Genomic DNA, 13845 nt, shown 5'->3' on the forward strand with positions numbered 1-13845 from the left:
GTCCACTAGGTCTTGGGGCTATGAAACTTTTGTTTTCAGACAACAATAAGAGAGACAGAGGGTGTGTTTGCCTCCCAGACCTGTTTATGGTGCAGACACACATCAGAAAAGAGCAAATCGATGAAGAGCTACTCACTGACTTCTATTACCCAAAAAGGAGAATGATGATGGGGATCATCTGCTGTGCCTCACAACCCCAGTGAGGGTCGCCCCTGCCACATTGGTCATTCATTCTCTCAGTTTTATCTGTGTCACAACAGCGGGGTCAGCCCTATAAAAATGAATGGCTGTTACTAACTGACGAGTGACTGAGTGTCAGTCAGCCAAACAGCCAGGATTCAAATGTTTATTTTGCAGCGTACCAAGTGCAAAATGTATTTTTCAGTATTTCATAAAGCCCTTTCTTTGCTTGCACTCTTTACTGTGAGAACAAAATAATTACTGCATTTATTTTGTCTTTAAATGAAAAAGCAAATGAATAGGTGAAAGGACAATATTGGAGAGACAGTAACAAAACAGCCATTGTTGAGACTCAAAACTAGAGCCAGAATGTGTGTGGAGCAAATCAAGAGGAGACTTCTTTATTTAACCCTCCTCCAGTGTCCGATTTTAAACCTTCATACATCATAAAAGTTGTGTTTTTCATCAAATCACATAGGTGTTCAATTGGGTTGAGTTCTGGTGACTGTGAAGGTCATATCATATGGTTCACATAATTTTCATACTCATCAAACCAATCAGTGAGCCCCTGTGCCCCATAGATGGAAGAGACCACTTCCATCAGCATAAAAATGTTTCATCATAGGATAAAGGTACTCACTCACAAGAACTTTGTATTTAATTGCAGTGACCCTTCCCTTTAATGGGACAGGTAGACCCAAACCATTGCTCTTCTGTTTTTTCTTACATGAGCATTAATATGCATTGTCAACCACAATGCAATTTCCCATTTTTCTAAATGTTGATGTCATTTTAGTCACTGTTTCTATTGCAACGCCAGCCAGTTGAGCAGTCTCTGTGAGTCCAACCATCTTGATAAAAAAGAATCAACTGGGCCTACTCAGCATTTTTATACTCTGGACCATATTTATGAGCCAAATTATAACTTTGTGAATGATAGTTATGTTAACCACTACTCTGAAACATTCAATCAAGCCTAAAAAAAGTGTTAAATGATTTGGTGATGATTTATGGTTTTTGTGTTAACATGAGAGCAGTTAAAAACAGACAAACACTTAAATAAGGGTGGAACAACGAACACTGGAAGAGGGTTAACAAACTTTACAAAACAGATAGATCCTATTGTGGTGACCCACAATGAAGGAGACATTCTCCGAGGGACAGTTGACTACTACGACATTGGGTACTAGTTCCGGTGTTTATGTTGTTGTTGCAGTTGTTCACCTCACTCGCTGTACTGTGTTTTTGATATATATGAAGTGGAGAGTAAAGCTAACTCGACGCATCTCTGTCTCTTGTCTCCTCACTTATCACACTCCACACTATCCTTGATTATGATTGGCTGAGCTGCATTCAAAGTCGTAAAATAAATACACATCTGTGACTGCATTTCAACAGTATTACTATGTCAATTAGTCACAAATTGTTTCAAAATATCACCTTTTGTTTTGAATTTTAATTTACTGGAGAAAGATTTTTTATTTTTAAGGAGACAAGCTGACATCAATTAGATAGAAACTAAAGAGCTGTAAAAGTGAGGAGACAAAGCTGGGACCCTGTAACATTGTGTTTTGAGATCCAGATCCTGACTCACCATTCATCGTAGGAAGCAACAAAGACATTGTGAGGTCAGGTTTTTGGGCAATATCACATAATCACTGTCAGTAAACAGTGTAACCTGGCTCTCCCTGTTGGAGAAAGATGCTGGGTGCTGTTTTTTTTTTGGGTGGGCAGTGCACTACAGTGTCAGTAGGGAGGGTTGACCAGGTTGTAGTGATTTTTCACCCTACATTTTTTTCACACCTTTCCAGAGTCAAACACCCCTGCACCAGCAAAGAGGAATGCTTACATAACTGAACACAATTTCAACAATTGCCCAATTAATTGCAATATCTAGATACATGTTAGTAACTATGCCAGTCTTTAACAATGTCTGACTAGCCTGATTAACATACTTCCCAGTCTGTGTGTTGCTTTGCAACCATTCTGCTGAATGTTGCTGAAAAGCTACATTGCTTGGTGGAAAAATGGTTTATTATCAGTAAATGATTGCATTTTTTGTTGTTGTGTGTTTATATTATATGAAACTTTGCCAGGTGTAACTATTTTATAAAAGCAATAAGCCAGCAGTGGTTTGAGAACAGCCAAGGGGCTCTGCGTCGCCCCATAGCTGTTCTAAAATCACTGTAAACCACGGCCTCTTGTGGCTTATTGCTTTAGCAAACACAGCAGCTTGTGGCTTCTGTGTTGTGGCACGAGATGGCATCTATCAGTAGGAAATGAATTAATCGAACAATCCCACAAAACAACTGCTCTCATTTAAAACCATCCTACTGAGTTCATAGCATGTGTCTCTGCAGCACAAACAATCTCTCTCTCTCACACATACACAAACACACACACACACACACACAAGTGAACACACATTTTCACAGTGCTAGCACTTTCGTAGGTCCTGGGGCTAAGAAGCTTTCTGATTTACTTTGGTAATCCCAGCTGTAAGTCCCCTTATGACTGTCAGTGTGCATTGCTGATGCTAAATAACAGAACAGAGTGGTAAAAATGTAATTACGCCAAATCTTTATTTCATTTGGAGGTAATTAGCAATGTAACATTACAACCTTGGGAAGATTTGTTTTTATGCCACCAATATCAGAATGACGTAATATTTACTGTACATTTAAGGGTTTAGCAGTGCTTGCTAACCATTATAAATCACATGATTAGCAATTTTGAGCCTGCAATATAAATGCCACCTTTTACTACTATAAAGCAATCTAATTAGTGCATGACTTCTGAAAATGTGTCAAGTTGCTTTGCTTTTGTTTTCTGTTTTAAAATGAAAAACAAGCAAAGATATTTATGGTTTCATGGATTCTAAGTTATGATAATGAATATAAATCCTCTGTTCTCAAAGAACATTGAAGCTAAGAGGTTAATGGCTATTTGGTAAAAGGGAACATACTGTATATTATTAAGAGTTACCTTTCCCCTGGAAGGACCAATCAGGCTTGCATGTAGGAAATTGTGATTGTGAGATTGGGTTTAACATAAAGCACTACAGCTATGTGCTGCACAATGGGGAGAAAAAAAAAGAATTACATTGAATTATACTGATGTTTATATATCAGTGATTATAAGCTCTCCAAGGGGCCAGACATATCAGCAGCCACAAGATTGAAGTGTCCCATATCTCACTATATACATAAAGAGATGGCATATTCTAGAGATGCATATGTGAAAGTAAATCAGATCAGAGGGTAAAGAAAAGAAAAAGTGACAGGCGAGTGCAAGAATTTATCATGTTGTGCATCATAAGCAATGAGCACATACGTAGTATACTGGGATGTGAACACAAGCAATGCAGGTGCTTGAACAGTCTGCTCATTGCTACGCATAGGAGCTTAATAATGAGTGTTATTACAAAGACCAGATGTTCAGCTCATAATCCATCCTCTAATTTGATTAGCAAATTGTCAATACAAAGTCAGGAGGCTCTTTAGGGAGGCTAGATCGAGTTGCATCAAGCACTAATTTAGCTGTCTGGTAACCAGCGCAGCTGGTAGCAGTGGGGGCACTGGGTCATATGCGTCTGCCAGCTTGTTCACCCTTTTACAGCAAATTTCAAGCATATGTCATACAGGGCTGCTTTTGTCGTCCAAATAATAGGGGAGAGGTGTCATTACCTCTGTATTCAGCATGCAAACCCACGCTGTGAATGAACAGCGGTCACCCTGGATGCCTGTGACAGTGACTGTCCCGAGATCAATTAAACTGTGTAGTTTCTACTGAGAGAGGAAAAACGCCACAATTAAAGTCGGAGCGCCTTGAGATACTGGTTCCACAGTTAATTTTTAACCAATTAAATCAAATTGACTTTGCTCCGGTTTGATTGTCAGTTACAGAGCTTGCATTGGATCTTTATCAACAGTAATTGCACTTCAAAGATGGTAAAAGAGTGAAGGATTCACTGTGACAGCTTAGGACATGGGTAGTAGGCATGTATCCAAAATGCAGTGGTGGGGAGCAAAAAGAAACAAAAAAAGGAAGGATGCAAGATGAAGCTAAAAATCTGGTTTCACACTCACTCGTGTTCATCATCAGAGGGAGAAAGAGGCATATCTGACAGGCTCTAAGTGGTTAAAGCAATCTTAACAAGCCAGCCTTCGGAAAAATTACAAAATGTTAAAACACTTGGCTACCATTCAGACATAGTGAATTAGAAGCATTTCAATTTCATTCCCGAACTCTGCAAAATAAAAGATGGATGGCTGTATCCAAAAGCTTTATGTCTCAGTTTTGCAGTTTGAAGGGATGACAACTGGGTTCCTTTCTGTGTCAGGAAAAGGCAGCATTTCCTTTTCGAGTTTGTTGTTCCCATAGTAGCTTCACATAAACCACGTCTGACTGGAGAAGGCTGAATAGAATTGATGGAACCGAGGGTATTTATCGGTTGAGATTCATGACCTGCCATCTCTGGATCACTTCTCAGGGTGAAGGTGTTGTCAGCTGGACCGCACTGAGCTGCCTTAATTTACACTGCATCAGCATGCTGTGTTGCAGAAGAGAAATGTTACCAATAATCCCGATGTGTTGTAAATCCTAAAGATTCCCTAGTATGTGGTCCCAGTCCTCCAGAGCCGCAAAGGGACAATGCCATTCAAAACAAAACTTTTGCAATTGTAGAAGCAAGTGAACCCAATCTGTGAAAAAATACATGTTAAATAGAATCAGATCTTACAGTTTTTGTTCTAACAATAACATATACTAGGGCTGTCAAAGTTAACGCATTCATAACGGGTTAACGCAAATTCATTTTAACAGCACGAACGTTGTGTTTAACCCCTGTCCCAGCCTGTAGTTTGGACATAAGGAAGCGATGCAGCAGTAATGTTTTGGATAACAAGCAGAAATGGATAAAGAAAAGGGTCTTATGAACGGCAAATTCAGCTTCAAAGCCCTGCCAGATGTTCTATAAGAGACCAAAGTTATTTGCATTACGCAGTACGTCGAGTCTCAAATACCAGTCTCTGGCCAAGCAGCTGATACAGAGAGACCTTCTCCTGCGCAACAAAGGTGTGTGTGTGTGAGTGTGTATGCATGTGTGTGTGAGCGAGGAAGAGAGAGAGAGAGAGAGAGAGAGCGATGGACTGTGTGTGTGAACGGGTGGATGAGTGTAATGAGTTCCTAACTGATATCTTAACTGACAGCAGATTTTTTGAGCATGCAGTATTTCATTGTTCTGGATTGTTTCAATAATATACATTTGCAGAAAGCAAGCATATGTGTCCACGCCCATGTTAATAAGAATATTAAAAACTGAAAAAATATTATTTTAAAGTACATTTAGAAAAAAAAATTTGCAATTAATCACGACTTAACTAAAGACAATCATGTGATTTATCACGATTAAATATTTAACAGTCCTAGCATATAAATGTCAGTCAGTCTAATATTTGACGATAGGCAGCAGTTTACATTTATTTAGTAAAGAATCCAAAAGTATGGCATTATTGGATTATGTAAATGTACATAGAAAATATGCATATTGTCTTTACCTAGCAGCCCGGACTTAACAATGTGTTTCACAAGTTAATGTGAGAAATGACTCTGTTGAAGCTGACAGCTCAGATCACTAATGAGGATTTGGCTTTGTTCTGATTGAGGCACCCCCATTCTGATTCAAACAATCACAGATCAAATGGATGATGTTGTTTGCATTTGTCGCTTCCCTGATGAGGGGGCAGGAAAACAACTGAAACTGTTTGTGTTTGAATCGTTTAACAACCAATTAGTCATAAAGCTTAAGCTTTATGCACAATTCAAATGGGCAACATGAGAGCATGTGGTCCTCCTCGTCAGACTGCATTAAAGGATGAAGCTCCTGAAGCTCTTATTTTCACGCTGAAGTAACATAACCATCAAGTACAAAAGGGCTCATGTCCTCCCATAGGAGCAAATTGGTCATTATCAATAGTGTATGTACCATAACTAACATGCTTATCAGTTCACTATGGAACAGGTTGTTATTGTGAATGAAAGACCCTCATCAGCGAGCCTCTGATTCAGTTTCTATTTCAGAGTCAAGGTGACATGACTTACTCTATCGTCATCTCTGTGTGAGGATTACATGTTACGGCTGTCATACCAAATTGTAACTTGTAGAGAGAAAAGGAGCATGAGCACTGCTTAAGTGATGGAGAGAATGAAATGAAAATGAAAATGAATCAGTTCAAGTCCCTTCTGTGGCAGGAAGCAGCCTTTATGTAACTCAAGAAAATGTTGCTGAAACAGCTGCATCTATTAACCAGGCTGTCTGTCAAGGCCTGATACTGAGCAGAGACAAACCCTACAACAAGAAAGTCACAGTAAAAATGTCAGTGAATTGTACTGTAAAATGTAAATGAATTAAATTGGGGGATATCTGCTTTATTTGGCAATATCTCTTATATTAAAATAAAATAAAAAACAGCTGGAAAACTAGAAGCGGATTACAGGAGAAGAAAATGCATTTTGAAAACACAAGCTTGACAACAAGATTAAATGACTTCTTAATTTTTTCTTTCTTTCCGCTTTTAGACAGAAAATTATATTGGTTTCTGGAGCTTCACCAGAACACATCTTAACGTCTAACTTGTGTCTTTGTCATCCTTTTCCTTCTCCTTTAACAGCACCTGACAGTTGTTTATCCGTGCCTGAGTAAAGACGCCACAGCAGTGAGGCAGCCTTAGTAATACCTTAGTAATAGTTGCTGATGTAAGGCATGCAACACCAGCACAAAGAGCATTTCCGAGTTGCTATATAAATAAAGATGATGATGATGATGATGATGATGATGATGATGATGATGATGATGATGATGATGATTGTTATTATTATCATTGGAAGTTTTTCATCATGCAAATGTTTTGGAGGTCTGAGAGAAGCAGCATGGTGAGCTTGATCCCTTTGTCTGATTCAAAGTGGCTCTGTGATTGCAAGGCCAAACACAGGACCATTTCCAGAGTAACCTTGGTGTAATGTGCTATAATATTACAGACCCTTCTGTATGAGATCTTGCTGCAAAGTTCCTTCTTTCATTTAAATCGCTGCCATTTTCATCACGGCAGATGCCCCTGCGCTCAGCATATGTGCAAGGTCATAAATTCAGATTACCTGCTTCTTGTGTCGCTTCTTGGGCCGTCTGGTGTGATTTAAGCATTGGGCAACACTTTTTTCAACACCTTCTCCCTGACCGGCGAAAAGGATGGCGATAGTTCAGAAATGATCTGGCTTCAACTTCAGTCATTTAAAAAGAGTTATTATTATTATTATAGGATTATTTGCGACTCTGTGTTGTGAATTAAAAACAAAAATAGCAATGCTTCAGTTAATATATGAGTATTGCTGCAATTATTATTGGCAGAAAAGAGGGATGCACTGTGTGGATGCATATGTTTGCTCTGCTGAGAGTCAAGCAGGTTACATTTTGTGTGAAGAAGAGAAAATTTATCATTACAAATATGCACTCATGATCATTATATTCTATATAGTTAAAACACAGATACAGGTGGGGTACTGTATGGGAGGGGGGTTTGGACTGGGTAAGTTTTCGTTTATGATGCAATTTGAGAAAATGTTTGAATCAAGACTAGAAAAACAACATATCTCAGTCTGAAGAATGCAGAGGACAAAAAAACAAAAACACTAACACCATTAAGTCTTTAGTCTTAGTTATCAACCAGGAACACTTTCAAAGATTTAAAAGGCCCAGTTTTGTACAGTTTCTGGAGTTTCAAAATGTTACCCCTCGGCTACTGCACACTGTTTGTCAATGAGCCAATGAAATCAAAAAGAAAATCAGTGGCTCTGTATCAAACAGTCTATAATGCTGGCTTGACACAAAATGTATAGACTCTAATCATCTGCCTCTCCTCAGTCTTGAGAGATAACTGGCTTCATGTTAGCAGAAACTTAATTTATGGGTAACAGTCAATAAGTCATCAAACAAACATTTAATTAAAAAAATAATTAATTAAAAATTAAAAATGTCATCATACAGTTTCCCTTTAAAGGGATGGGAGACTGTTGCTGCCCCACTTTGTGTTTTTGACTGAGAGATACAAATAAATAACTAAAAAAATATGGGCATACAGACCTTAAAAGACCTAATGGAAATACAAAACTGCAGTCATTTATTTGACCCTTTTCCCTGCAGTATCAAATTTGCAGAAGCTATTATTGTCCTTGCCTGTAGATGAGGCACATTCACGTGTCTACATCTGCAGTTCTGAGTCTGTTTCTGATGCTACTTTCATTATCAGTAGGTGGCACAGGTTTGGCCATGAAATGTAGGTCCAAAATTGGGTATATTGAAAGTGCTAGGAGTTTGGCTCTTCTGGGCTTGGTTTCAGGTGAATCACATCATAACACTGTGTCCTTGTTACATAACATTCTTGCTTAGTGCAGCTTTAATTTAGGGCTCTTAGTATAAAATCAGACAGTGCAGTGCAGTGCAGTCAGTGGCCCATTCTATGCCAGAAGGGCTTCTGTATCTGACAGGGACCATTGAGGATATGGCACTTCTTCAATGTAGCGGACCGGGAGAGCTACAGACACCTTACTAACCTTTGGCCATGTGATGGAGCATCTCGTCTTGCCAGGTGGACATGCTCATTGTCCGGCTGCCTTATCTCTCCAGGGCCATTCCTCCTGAAGATCACTGGGACTGACAGAGCAGAAGCGTAGGCATTCCTACAGAAATCTTTGGAGCAGGCAAAGCCCTGGGGAGACTATTGGCGTTGCAAACGAGAAAAATCTAAGGCGTCTGGACTAAAGCTTGTCTGGAGTATTCTGAACAGTGTCTTGGAGGTTCAAAACCTAGATGGTTAATCACTAAGATATATGAAGAATATATCACTGATAAGGATGGTAAATGGAGGCTCTCCACTGGACACATTCCCTCTCACTGTTATTGCTATAGTGTATAGTGGTAGTGGAGCAATTTAAAGCACCCTTGGGACTGGATCGATGATGCAACCAGTTTGTGTCCCAGTGCATTAAATTTGACAAGTGAGTCCATATCTCAGGATTGATTGTTGTGTCTTGCTGTGTGACTGATGCAAGATAGTAGTTTGATGTGACAGCAAACTGATTCCATTACAGAGGAAACAAAAACTTTCTCAGATAAGCTTTGACTTTATGACACTCTCCACAATGCATTTCCACATTTAATTTGGTATGTTGATTATGACCCCTCAGTGTTAGCTTCAAGACAAACTATCCAAAAGGTAAATAAACATGTCGCCCACTGTGGTCGCCTTAGAAACCTGCTACTAAGGTTTCAGAAACCAAGCTTTACACGCCTGAGGTGAAGCAAACAAGAACTATGTCTAAATAAACAAAATACTTGTGAATAACAATCCCCAGTCATGTGACGAGATAACACAAGCATATTTTCTATGTGAGTCAAGTGGGCAGATTTGCTCTGATTGGTATTGTCCCATAAAAGGATATATATTTTGAGCAAGGCAAACATAAAAACACACATTAGTGACAAGACTCACATTGATAGTAGAGCAGTATCGAAAATGGTGACTTGGCATGTATGGACAGATATATGAAACGCAGGGCATGTGTGGCTTTCAATCGATCACATTAAGAGAAAGAACTCTTAAAAGCTTTTGTTGTGAACATTAAACCATGCAGAAAAAAAAAAAAAATTGTCTGATAATTATCAGATTAGCACATCTGTCAAATCGGGTTTGACAGATAAGGGCTTTTGCCTGCAGACAGTCATATTTTAGACCAAAACTAGTAAATTATGATATTAATTTTAAAAAATGACTATTTGCATAAAAAAACGATCCAACACAACAACACAGCATGTCTAGAAAATGATTCACGCTGAAAAATACTGAATTTGGATTATGGCACACTAGAACATTTTTTCTTTCTTTCTTTTTAAGAATTGCTTGGGGTAATGTATGCCTGTTACTTGACATTTTAAAGGAAATGCTGAGCACCCCACTACTACAAATGTTCAGTAGTACTGAACATTGCAGGACAGAAGTAATTTAAAAGCACTTTACAAATACATGAATTGAAAAAAACAACCTAATGTCCGCTGCAGTGACTGACCAGATCATCAGGGTGATGTTTGTTATTCAGGACATGTTCATGTTTGTTTATCTATTCATTGATTTATCTATTAAAAGGATTATAATAAGTTATAAGACCACTTGGCTGTGCTGGCACCTGCACAAAGGTGGCACAAAACCTTCAACACCCTTTTAAACCCTGCAAGCTTATCTGATATTTTCCCTGGTTGAGACTGTCAGACATTTTAAAATACTAGTAGAGAGGTGGACCATACAAAAAATATCTGTATAAAATCATTTATGAAAAGGCAGTCACCTCATATGTTTATTTCCCTAAGTTGATAATGAGGGATTAGCCAGGTATTAACAGAAAGCCCCTGTAAAAGTGCATGGTCTCACACATGCTGCGTGTTGCTTTTCACACAACAAGCCTGCTGCTGCTCATGTGGGATTTTACCATTACTGCTACTGGCTTTAACACTGGACTCTGCAGTCAACTCTCTCCACTTGTATGCCTGGAATGAGAATTTTATTGCACATTATACAGCTTAATGAGGTAAGAGATTAAGACGTTGCCCTCACATTGCAAAGGCTGTATTAGCACACTGGATTCAAAATGACTCTGCTCGGCGGCTACCTCTCGAGGCATTGTTTGGGGTGAGAGTGATGGAGTGGTTGGTGATTACTCCACAAATCTCTAATTTGGATGTAATTTCTAGCTGTGGAATTTGGCCTCTTAGGTTGGCCAGAGAATTTCCATTTGATTTAAGTCAGAGGTTATTGCATGATATAATTATACTGTGAGGATATGCTGGCACTTAAAAAAGAATTCACATCTAACCTTTTCGCTGGAAGAATTTTCTTCCAGAAAAGACATATCCCAGATAATAATACAATTCTTGAGCAATCATTTGATCAATTCATTTCATATTCAATGGAAAATAAATCTTACATCTTGGCACGAAAAAGATGTCAAAGATTTTAGTATTCAAGTTATCTTGTCATTATATGCCCTTCAGTCCGAAAAGCTACAAATGTAGAGCTCAGAGGTGTCGTGAGCTGAAAGCATGCTTCCAGAGAGCTGTGGTTGTAGACTGAAGGAAAGGATTTATTTCATCTTCTGTATTAACCTAGGAGGTAAAGGCCCCTGCCTCCTCAGGTCAGGATGTCTCCCAGCGCCTCTGTTGCAATACAACGCTGCAGGGCTGTTATGGGTGGGTAGTATTGATTGAGCTGGGTGTAAATGAAACTGGCATGGGAGTTCACAAGCAAGATACTGTAATTCTCCATTCTTGATCTCAATGCTCTCTATAGATAGCCTCCAGTTTTAAAGTTTGATGTCCGGAAGGTCTGAATTTTGTCTGAGTGTGATGGTAGTGTGTCACTTCCTTTCGAAACAAGGACTCTAAGGGTGAGTTGTGCCCTCTTGATCCCTTTTTACAGTGTGAAGAGTGATCTTATAGCTTATCAGGAGTCAGAGCTGTTCTCTTTTGTGCAGCTGGAGCACTGAGGGCAGTGTTTGACCTCATAAAGTCTTGCATTGATTACATGTTATTAAATGTTTACAGCTCTTGTGAGTGAAGCACTTATGTCTAGATTTATGTAATTCCCAAAAGGGGCAACTGGGAATGTAAAGGTTTGAAGTGGAGAATGCACTATTTGCACTCCCAGGATATTCATAAATCTACTAGTGGACAGACCATCAAGGCCAGTTTCAGGGACTTGACTTACTTACTGCTTGTTGGGGTGGGTGAAAAGCTTATTCCACCAGATTCTCGCTGCCATCCTGCGGCATGCAGGCTGGAGGCCATATTTAGCAGCAGACGCTGACATGCTTGACCTCTGCCAGCGAGACACACAAGCTGGATTACCTGGTGATACGCTCCTGATTCTCTAATCCCAGATCTGTCGTGCAAAGATTAGCACAGAGGAAATCAACCACAAGCAAGGCTAAGAAGTGACATGCCTAGACTGACCCCCTACCACAAATGCCCCACACCCCACTGTTTGTTAATTTTTTTTTTCCTTTCTTGAAGTGCAGTAAAACTAGATCTCAGTAAATAGCTGCTGGAGCCAGTGGCTTTAAAATATTCATTGAGCTATTTCCAGTTTCCCCAAACATTGCTCTCATTAGATAATGATTTTTCCCACAAGCAGGGGAAGAAGGAAGTTGTTTGTTGGGTTTCATCAGAACAAAAACACCACAGACATGTCATTTTTAGATTTGTCCTTCATTTGGTACAACAGTTTGATGTAAGCGTGGGTTATATGCTTTACTTCAATAATTTTATTGAGTTAAAAAAGAAAATGTAAACTGTTATTTGAGCTTGATTTGAAGGCAAAAAGCATGACTGAATTGTTGAAATCTGTTTTTGATGTTTTGTCATCTGGCATTTTCAGAAAGTGCTGTAGCGTTTAAATTCTCCAGCATCTATGCCTGTGCAGCTGTGTACAAAGTATAAAATGATTACGATGCACGTAATTGGTACTCATGCTGAGAATGGCCAACTGTCCAGTGTAAAATAAAACTGCCATAGAAAAAATATGTTTCGATCCTAAAGAAGAACTTAATTCTCAAGACCAGAAACTTCACATGAATGCAAATGTTTCTCTATGTCTGCTGAATAATTAATCATTAAAAATTAGATTGCACTCAACAGAAAAACTATAGGGTTAATCATTTGTTGAAATGCTTACAGGAATGTGTACCTGACAAACAGCCTCTTTGCAGCCATGTAAATGAGTCCTGTCGAATGACAGTCCTGTCAGCAGTTAATGCAGAAGTAATGTGACAGTATTATAAAGAGGATTGTGGTGAATGGTTGTGACTTTGACACTGGAGATCACTGTTAATCTCCTAGCAACAGTAAACACTGATTTGGTTTAACCACAAACACAGTCTTCCCTTAACCACAGTGTTTTGTTACCCAGACTTAAGTCAGACCATAACCATAGAGCTGTAGATCAGTCATTTTTAGAACAGTTATAGGGTGATGACAAATGACCTATTTCGGAATGAAGAACTGCACCTGATGTAGAAATAATATAATTGGTGTGGAAAAGAAAACACTTTGATTAAAATATAAAAACAATACGACTCTCATCTATCAGGGTTGGATCTAGGAGTGGACAAGATCAGGGGCTAAGCCCAGATTACCCAGAGCCAGGTCCAATGGTTGGTTCACATATGCATATTACTGCATTGTATGATTATTGCAAACATTAGTAGTAGTAGGGATTAATTTTGCTCCTCATTAACAATTTCCCAAAAATAATCCACATAGAAATAAATAAATAATAATATGGCATTAAATCAAAAGGAAAACAACAAAATGTCACATTAATTTTTAATTACATTTCACTGTAACATTGCCTCAACTGAAATGTCTTCAGAGTCTCACACTTAATTGTTTCTCACTCAGATTCAGTCAGCAGTTGAAGTCACAGTTCAGAAAAAGTGACTTCTACCAGAATTGTATTTTTATTTTTATTTTTATTTTTTTAAATAAATTTGAGGATTTTGTAAAACATTTTTGGGGTTGCAGGCCCAGGAGTCACTCCCCTAGCTCCGCCCCTGATATTTATG

This window comes from Scomber scombrus, chromosome 20, assembly GCF_963691925.1.
Source record: "Scomber scombrus chromosome 20, fScoSco1.1, whole genome shotgun sequence".
NCBI lineage: Eukaryota > Metazoa > Chordata > Actinopteri > Scombriformes > Scombridae > Scomber > Scomber scombrus.